Source organism: Pagrus pagrus (assembly GCF_965226575.1).
Source record: "Pagrus pagrus genome assembly, chromosome: 10".
NCBI classification, from domain to species: domain Eukaryota; kingdom Metazoa; phylum Chordata; class Actinopteri; order Spariformes; family Sparidae; genus Pagrus; species Pagrus pagrus.
The window spans coordinates 19026695-19035953 of record NC_140194.1 but is presented as its reverse complement, the minus strand read 5'-3'; positions in this window follow the sequence as shown (position 1 = coordinate 19035953).

The window sequence follows — 9259 nt, the reverse complement described above, 5'->3', positions numbered from 1 at the left end:
CATGGTCATTTTGTTTTTTATTTTGTAGATTACATCCTGTGTCATACTTTCCCCTTCCTGTCTTTGTCTGCTTTCCCATCCTTTATCCTGCTCACCTGTGTCCCATTAGTTATATCATTCCTGTGTATTTAAGCCTGTGTTTTCCCCTCACTCCTCATTGGTTCGTCTCTGTTACTCAGTCCTGTCTTCCTATCACGTTTTACCTGCATTTGCTGCCTGCGTCTGTTCTCTGCTCCTTGTGTGTTTCAAATTTGTTCACTCTTTAGTTTTATGGACTTTACGTTACCTGCATTTTTGTTGCTTGGACTTTGGATTTCAAATTTTGGATTTTGGATTTTAGATTTTGGCTTTATTTTATAAAGTTTGCTTTTAGTTTTTCAACCTGCTTGTCTGTATGACTTGCATTTTGCCCGTTGTGGCAAACTTTGACAAAGAAATGATCCAAGGAACGTGACAAAGAGCTCAAGACATCGCCCTGGCCTCCAAATTCCCCAGATCCCACTCTGAGCATCTGTGTGATATGCCGGAGTAAGTCCGATCCATCGAGGCCCAAGCGTGGATTAGACTTGGTCTTGGCCCGTCGAGGTCAGACTAATGCTGGATCAGATTGGGATCTGGGAAACTGGGAGGCCGTGTCAACACCTTGAGCTCTTTGTCCGATTCCTCAAGCCATTCCTGAGCAGTTTTTGTGGTGGCAGGATGCATCATCCTGCCGTCATGGCATGCCACTACCATGAGGGTGTGTACTTGGACTCCAGTGGTTTTTGGGTTGGTGGTGCGTCCAACTGGCATCCACTTGAGTACCAGGACCCAAGGTTTCCCAGCAGCACAGTGCATTGAAACAACTGTTGTGGCTGATCGATGTGTAAGCGATTTAATCCTAAAATGCGGTAAAAAAACAAACAACTGCAAGTCTGTGAAATATTTGCTTAATGTTTATGCTCAAAAATCTCAAGAAGTATACAGTTATGTGAGTAAGAGACAAAAATCTTGAGGTCTGTTAGTGTGAGTACTTCTGTAAGCACGTGTTGGCGTGACATATACAGTATACTGCCACATGTGTCTGCTGCTGTGTCTGTGTGCATTCAGTTTAAAGTTAAACATGCTAATGTTGGCCTGAGGTTGAGTAAAGGCGTGTCTCCCGTTCGTCTCCCACCAAACTCTATTCAGAGGTGTAAATACTGGCTGTGTGCTCGCTGCACTCACTGACGCATGCTCACCGTCTACATCTTCAAAGGAGAACGTATTAACGGCCGATTTGCTCTAATTTTGTGCTTATTTGCAGAACTGGTGTTTATTCAGCAGCTGCACACAGATAAAATAGCAACATCGGGTTTGCTCACCATCATTCATGTCAATCAGCTGTTGCATGGTAACATATCTGAAAGAGCAGCTCAGAAAGTTTTTAATACCCCGCCACCTCCAAACATCTATTTTACAGGTTTATGTTAAGCTTTTAGTTTGCCTGGTGACACATGATCTTTTTATGCTGACATTCTGTCGCACATTCACAGTTGTTTGGCCTTTACAGACACAGATTTCTAATGCTGGCAGCTGAGCATCTCCACTGGAAAGCTGTTGAGGCACTCCAACAGGAGTTTCTGAGGACAAAGTAGTGTTTCCCACTTTCCAAGCCGGCAGGTTTGGGGATTCCCAATGGCGCTCTGCAAGTCACATGGACGCCTCCAAAATATGTTTAACACCTGTAATCTTCAGAGACGTTGAAAAAGCTTGTAAGCAGTTAGTGACTAACTCTCTGGCATTCATAGTTTTGCCACATGGAAAATGGAAGCAACCACAAAGTAACTGACTTATTCTATGGTTGTGATCTCAGACAGGCTTGTCTTGATATTTGAGAATGAGTTTTTCTCTCAAGGTAAAGGCAGCCAAGACTCTCTGTCAGCCAAACCTCAATGTTGCTCCTTAGCCCATGAAAGAAACATTAAAAGTCAGACAAATGAACATAAGGAACCATAGACATTTTTTTCCACTGTATACACTGTAGAAGAACTACTGTGTCACATTTCTCTGAAATAGGCAGAGTTATTCATCGTCACTCATTCTGATTCATCTGTCAGGATCACAGAAGTTATGACTATACTATGACTAAGAATTTGACCCAACCCTAAACAGTACTTGGACCGCCAAATGATAACTCTTGGGAATCCTCTATCCTTTCAACACCAGAACCAACACTTGGTTTGTACTTATACGAGATGTGTTGTGGATATTCACGATCTGCAGAACATGTTCCTCTTTCTGAGCCTCTCATTGTTCTCTCTGAAAAACCCAGACTGTGTCCCAGAAATATTAAAAACTAAAGGGAACACTGTGATGAGATTTACTAAGAAGTTCATGGTCCTCAGAGGATGAGCCCTTTTGGATTGTAATGATGCAAGTTCATGTGTTTCCATATCCCATTAAATGCACTATTTCGAACAAGACAAAAAAAACAACTCAACCAAGCCAAACAATTAAAGAGGGTATTTTGAATTTTATACTTCACAACTTGCATTAAAATGTATTGATGGAAACACATACAGAATATGATGGAAACATATCATTAACAGTGACAGGTTTTCCTGCTGTTTAACAAACAAAATGAGAACAAGAGGCTGAAAGTAGTCCTGTCCTGTGAGGCTTGAAGAACTGAAGCACTGTTGTGCTCTGAGGCAGCAGGAAAGACCCCTCCAGTGTGTTAATAGTGTCATCGACTTGAAATTGCAACAAGGTTGTTAAAAGTGTTGAATGTTTAGGCTTTATGTGCTGGTCTTACTATATATTAAGGCACACAATGAGTCTCTAGAAACAGACAGGTAGTTAGTCTGTTTTCACAGTCTGGGTCGTAAAGAAATCGTGTGTGTGGCTATGGTGTTGAGCTGACTCACAAAATCAATAATATTAAATAGGGAATGACTGTAATATCCTGCTCACCAGTTTATATAATATAGCATGGTAGTTAGAGACCATGAATGGCTCTTCTGTTCTCACAAAAATGAAGAATTGGGTCAATTTGTTTTATTATTTGCTTCATTTGACTTAAGAGTCGTGTTTACACATGATTGTTCCATAATTATTCCTTCTGGGTTTGAGTGTGTGTATTTGTCTGTGTGTCTTTGTCGACACGCCCAAACCATCGCTTGTGGTGTGATTTCGGCTCATTTACAGTCTGTGTGAGTGCAGACTTGACTCACAACTAGAAGCATTACACAGCCCAGAGTCCACCTGAAAGACCTCTCAGAGTGGACGAGGGAGGTCGACACAGAGACGCTTGTGTTTTCTCTCTTCTCCGCCTGAACTGATCCAAATGAGCAGCCGCACGTTGGAAACGAGCTGGAATATGCTGACACAGAGCGTTGGACGGATCAACTAGAACCAGACTGGGGCTTTTTCTTCAGGGTGACAAATTTCAAGCTCAGGAAAAGTGCTGAGGCGTCCGTTTTGGTTGATAGGTTGATGCACTTTCTGTTCACACAGGAACAAACACACATCTTCTGTATGCACCTACTCACACATACACAAGACATCACACACACTTGCATGTAAAGTATTCATAGATAAACATATGGGAATGTCAACGTCTGTATTTTGAGTTTGCACACGCATTGAATTTGACTTCTCTTAGGTCACATTAATCATGTTATAGCAAAATTATAGCAAATTTAGGATTTTTAGTGATTCTATCAACGTGGTTCTTGGTTCAGGCTGAAATAAATGAATAATTTCTGGACAGATTAAGATGATGGTGGTTAGCACCTCCACCTCACAGAAGGAGGGTTCTGGTTTTGAACCCACTGGCTGGCCGGGGCCTTTCTATGTGGAGTATGTGGAGTTTGCATGTTCTCTCGTTGTCTGTGTTGGTTTCCTGCAGGTGCACCAGCTTCCTCCAACAGTCCAAAGACATGTAGGTTAAATTAAATGGTGACTCTAAATATCCCAAAGGTGTCAATGGTTGTTTGTTTCTGTGTGTCAGCCATGTGATGAACTGGCGACCTGTCCATGATGTTGTCATAGTTTCAGTTTGTAGTTTTGTTATTTCCTGTTTTCATTTTGAAGTGATGCCCTCATGTGTCATATTTTGCTTGTCATTTCTTCCCTTTGTGTGATTTCCCGCCCCTTTTCTGTGCTCACCTGTGTCCTATAAGTTGATCAGCCTTTGTGTGTATAGTCTGTGTGCTCCTTGCTGTCTTTGTCAGATTGTCTGTTCAGTTTCCCGTCCTGTTCTGCTCTGTTCCTGTGTCTCCCGGTTTCATGTCCCAGTTGTGTCTCTCTGGAGTCATTCCTGGTTTGCACCCTTACCTTTGATTTGTACTTTGCTTTTTATTTGCACTTTGCTTTTGGTGGTACTTTATTTTGTTTTTGTTTCTTGGATTCTCTGGTTTTGTTTTCTGCCTTGGCCTGCCTTGTGCGGTTGCTTTATTTTTTGATTTGGATTTCAGTGACTTTGGTTATCAGCTTTATTTCATCACAGCTAGCTTTTTGTTCCTCACCTGCCGGCTTGTGTGTCTTACGTTTGGGTCCCATTCTGTGTGAATTGTGACAGATGTACTCTGACCCTAGTGTCAGCTGGGATTGGCTCCAGCCCCCAGCGACCCCCCAAAGGATAAGCGGTTATTGATAATGTAAAAAATGTCATGGAAGACATCATTTTGTACAGACATTTGTAGTTCCCAGAAGATTAATCCTACAGATTTAGAAACTATGGGTATGAATAAGTATAAATATGCCACTGTAATTTACAGTACACACTTGAGTATAAACTCACATATACTGTACACATACACATGTATATTGTACACAACCACCTAATTTGCAATTGCAAATACTCCATATTGGGATATATTACTTTATAAATGTCAGTGGTCTGTACATCAGAGTTCCTGACATAAAACATCTCCACAGTTTACAGAGTTAAACTTGCTTTACCTGATTTTGCGAGCTCTGCAGACTTAAAATCACCACACATGAAAGGTTAGACAGATACAGTAAGTCAACAGATAAATACTAACAAGTGAGAAATATCAGACAAAATGAGATACAGGCAGACAGACCTGACAATAAGACCAATAGAAACATACAGATGAAGCTTTTTATGTCTATTCAGTCTTTTCAAACCAGCACGATAACCTACTAATGTGTCCTGAGGGACCAATCATTCTGAAAAAGCGCAAATGTATTTGGCTACAGTTAATATCATTTAACATGTCAGCAACATCCTGGGGTCCAGAAACTGGTCAGAGAAACGTCAACATACTGTAGATGCCAGAATATTACTTTTACACTTTCCTGAATTCCTTCCTGTGTTTTAAAATGTGCCTGAAATAGACACTCTCAGTTTAGCATTTTGTGGCTGCTGGTGTACAGTGACTGTGAGTTTATTTAAAATGTTAAATGTACTGTTCTCACACTGTTCCATGCTAGAATACATGTTATATACATTAAGTCATCTCTAAAAATACAAAGACAATGAAGCTTCACATTCAGAACATGAGGATTAGTTCATCTCTGTGGTGAAATATGAAATAGACGGCACACAACCAGACGACGACAACCCAATGCTGAACAACTCTTCAATTTGGTGTTACAGACACTTTGTGTCTCTTTGTGACAGTTTTGTTTCCCTTTGCTGTAGTTTTTTGTCTCTGTGATAGTTTTGTGTCTCTTCGTAGTTGTTTTGTGTTCCTTGTTGATGTTTTGTGTCTTTTTGTGATAGTTTTGTATTCCTTGTCATTGTTTTGTGTCGCTTTGTGTCTCTTTGTGATAGTTTTGTATTCCTTGTTATTGTTTTGTGTCACTTTGTGTTTCTTTGTGATAGTTTTGTATTCCTTGTCATTGTTTTGTGTCACTTTGTGTCTCTTTGTGATAGTTTTGTGTCCCTTTAATGTCATTGTTTTGTGTCGCTTTGTGTCTCTTTGTGATAGTTTTGTAGTCCTTGTCATTGTTTTGTGTCGCTTTGTGTCTCTTTGTGATAGTTTTGTAGTCCTTGTCATTGTTTTGTGTCACTTTGTGTTTCTTTGTGATAGTTTTGTATTCCTTGTCATTGTTTTGTGTCACTTTATGTCTCTTTGTGATAGTTTTGTGTCCCTTTAATGTCATTGTTTTGTGTCGCTTTGTGTCTCTTTGTGATAGTTTTGTAGTCCTTGTCATTGTTTTGTGTCGCTTTGTGTCTCTTTGTGATAGTTTTGTGTCCCTTTAATGTCATTTAGTGTCTGGTTTTGGTACTTTGTGTGTCTTTGTCATAGTTATGTGGGCATTGTAGCTGTTTTGTGTCTATTGTTGGTACTTTTTGTCTCTTTGTGATTATTTTGTGTCTCTTTTGCAAAGAAAATTTAAGTCACTTCAGGTAAAGGTTCTGGTCCAGACACCCTGTGTCCAGTAGCCTGGAGTTCAGTAAATTCAGTAATCTCAAATCTCTGAAATCTGAAAGTAATCTGAAAGTTCAGTAATCCATCCATGAGTGACTGCTGCCTTTTATTTCCTTGACCAGTAGAGGGCACTAGCTCTGTCAAGAGAAGAGTTACTCTGTACTGTATTAGTTTGACAAACTGAATGAGATTATAACATACAATATATGATCATGTTTTGCTGTTGTAATCCTGCATTCGCCAAATGCAAAGTGGTCATTACACACACCAGCTGTTTATACGAAGGCCTCATACTCTCTATCTATGTGGTTGTGTGTGTGTGTGTGTGTGTGTGTGTGTGTGTGTGTGTGTGTGTGTGTGGGTGGGTGTGGGTGTGTGCGTGTGTGCGTGTGTGTTCCCTCTCATAAGGCTGTCTTTCAACGACTCCTGGCTGGGCATCCATGAAGGAAAGGGCCAGTTTGTGTGTGTGTGTGTGTGTGTGTGTGTGTGTTGACACAGCCTCTTGCAGTCTATCAAGTGGGAGGGCTGCATTTTTTCTTTACAGCCTCTCCATAGAGGTGAATAGATGCTTTATAGCTGTCGGGGCTGGCTGACTATATATAAATGTGTATGTGTGAATGTATGAGCCACACTGCTCCAGTGAGCATGTGTGGACAAAAATGGATGAGAAGATATATAGGAGATCTCCTTTTCATCAGCCTGTGGTTGTCCTCAATAAACTGTTGATGTATTATCTTGTCAAAGGAAATTACTTAAGTTGCTGTTGGGGGTGTTAGGATGCCACAGTCACACTCTCAGCTACCAGCAACAAAAATACCAGTACAGGAATTTCTCTCTGTGACACTGATGTAACGATGACTGATGACTTACACAGTTGGACAGGAAATTATAACATCTTCTGTTTATTGTGCTTGTCCTGCGTGGCTTTTTATCAAACACTCATCCTGCAAGTAAAGCTGCAGGCATGGCATCCACGGTCTAGTTACCTTGTCAGTCGAGTCTTTATTGGGTTCGAGTGAAAGAAAATTTGGTTACTGTTCCATGAAACGAGTTGAGTTGGAGCTGCTTTCAGAATCTTATTTTGAAAAGTAAACAGTTGTTATCTTTTTTTCTGTGATTTTGCCTGTTTTTATCATTTGTTTTCCTTTCACTTGTGACTACTCATATTGACTTTTTGTGTTTTTACATTTTCTGTTCTACTCACCAGACGAGGCTACCTTGTGTTTGGCTTGACTGTTGAGTGTTATTCTGTTTGTCAAAGCACTTTGTAAACTCTGTTTTGAAGGTGCTATATAAATAAAGTTTATTGATTTATTTATTATCAAATTAATGTAGTGTACATTTTCTGATCTCTCTGAAATAAAGTGGAATTACTCTAAAATGGTATAAAATAAATTAATCAATCAAGAACAACCTCAAAATTGTACTTAAACACAGAACTTGACAAAATGTATGTCTTTGTTCCACCAGAGGTTTTTACAGTCATGAAACCTACTGTATAACTAAAAGTTAAAAGCATGCTGTTTGATGTGCATTATTTATTAGTCAAATGTTTTTACTGTTGCTTCTCAGCCAATGTGACAAATGGCATGCAGGACTGTTCTGCATCTCTGTCATTACTGCAGCTATTTTAAGCTTCTACCATTAATCCGCAGCCACCGTGGCCCAAAGTGAGACAGTTAAGTGCAGTTTCTTACTAAGATCAGTCATAGTTACAGTAAACGTGGTAGAGTTAATGATCCATAATAACAGCAAATATTTTCCACTTTTCCAGGAAGTCTGTGTGAGAAAGTGAGCGAGAGAGGTGGAGGAAGAGAGAGTAACACAGAGAGAGAGTGAAGTGAACCCATTCACCTCATTATCCATCATTAGTGACTGTGCACACTCTTCATCCATGGAAACTACATGAAGGAAAGTTTCCTGTTTTTTTCAAACATATATTTGGTTAACGAGGCAAATTCGGTCACAGTGCACATTTTAACTAGCTCTCCTCTATAGGTGTCAATGCTAATTTGACTGCTGACAATCATGTAAGTCTAATGTTACAGAGCTGCACACTTTAAACAGACCTTTTCACCTCTGTTTCCTCCTGTCTCCTTTAAACTCAATGTGGACAAAGACGTGTTTGTCAGCACGCTTTCAAAATCCAAGATGGCCATCAGTGATAGTGCACCCATTGAATCAGTGAAGACAGGGCGCTTCAGAGAGCATTTCAATTTTTTTTTAATGCATTACATAATTTTTGGATGCTGGATAGGTGGTGAGAGAGAGAAGATGAGGAGGAGGGGTTTTTAGTTTTAGTGGTTTTTAGTGAACACTGCTTCCTTATGCCGAAGCACAGACAGACTTCTCATGTACTGCTGCATGATGGGCAAGAGAGCCGCTCCACACTTTCTTGACAGGTTGCCATACCGGGCTGTCTGGCAGCGACCAGCGCCGGTCTGATGCTGGGAATGTCTCAATGGGAAGCAAAGGCAACTGTGGGATTATGGGGATCTATGTAAGGCTTGTTTCATACCTCAGCTGACTGTGTGTGGTTCCTGTGTGAGGCAGCAGAGTGTGATGGATTACCTAATGAAATAATAAGTCTGTATGTGTTATTAGTCTCTTAGATGACACAAATCTGATCCACATTTGATGATATTTGTGTATTTTCATGTTTCTGTATACCAGATACATGAATAGGCCTACAATAAATAAAGCTTAACAGAACAAGCCTATATTGACATGTATGGAAGAATATGTAGTAAAATAAAGATATATGAACGTATGTCCACATATATTTGACAATACATGCCAGTATATTGTGATTATGCTTCAAGAACATATTGCGAAATATAGTGAATATATACTGTTACATTCATTCAGTAATATATTGCAGGTACATTGTTAAA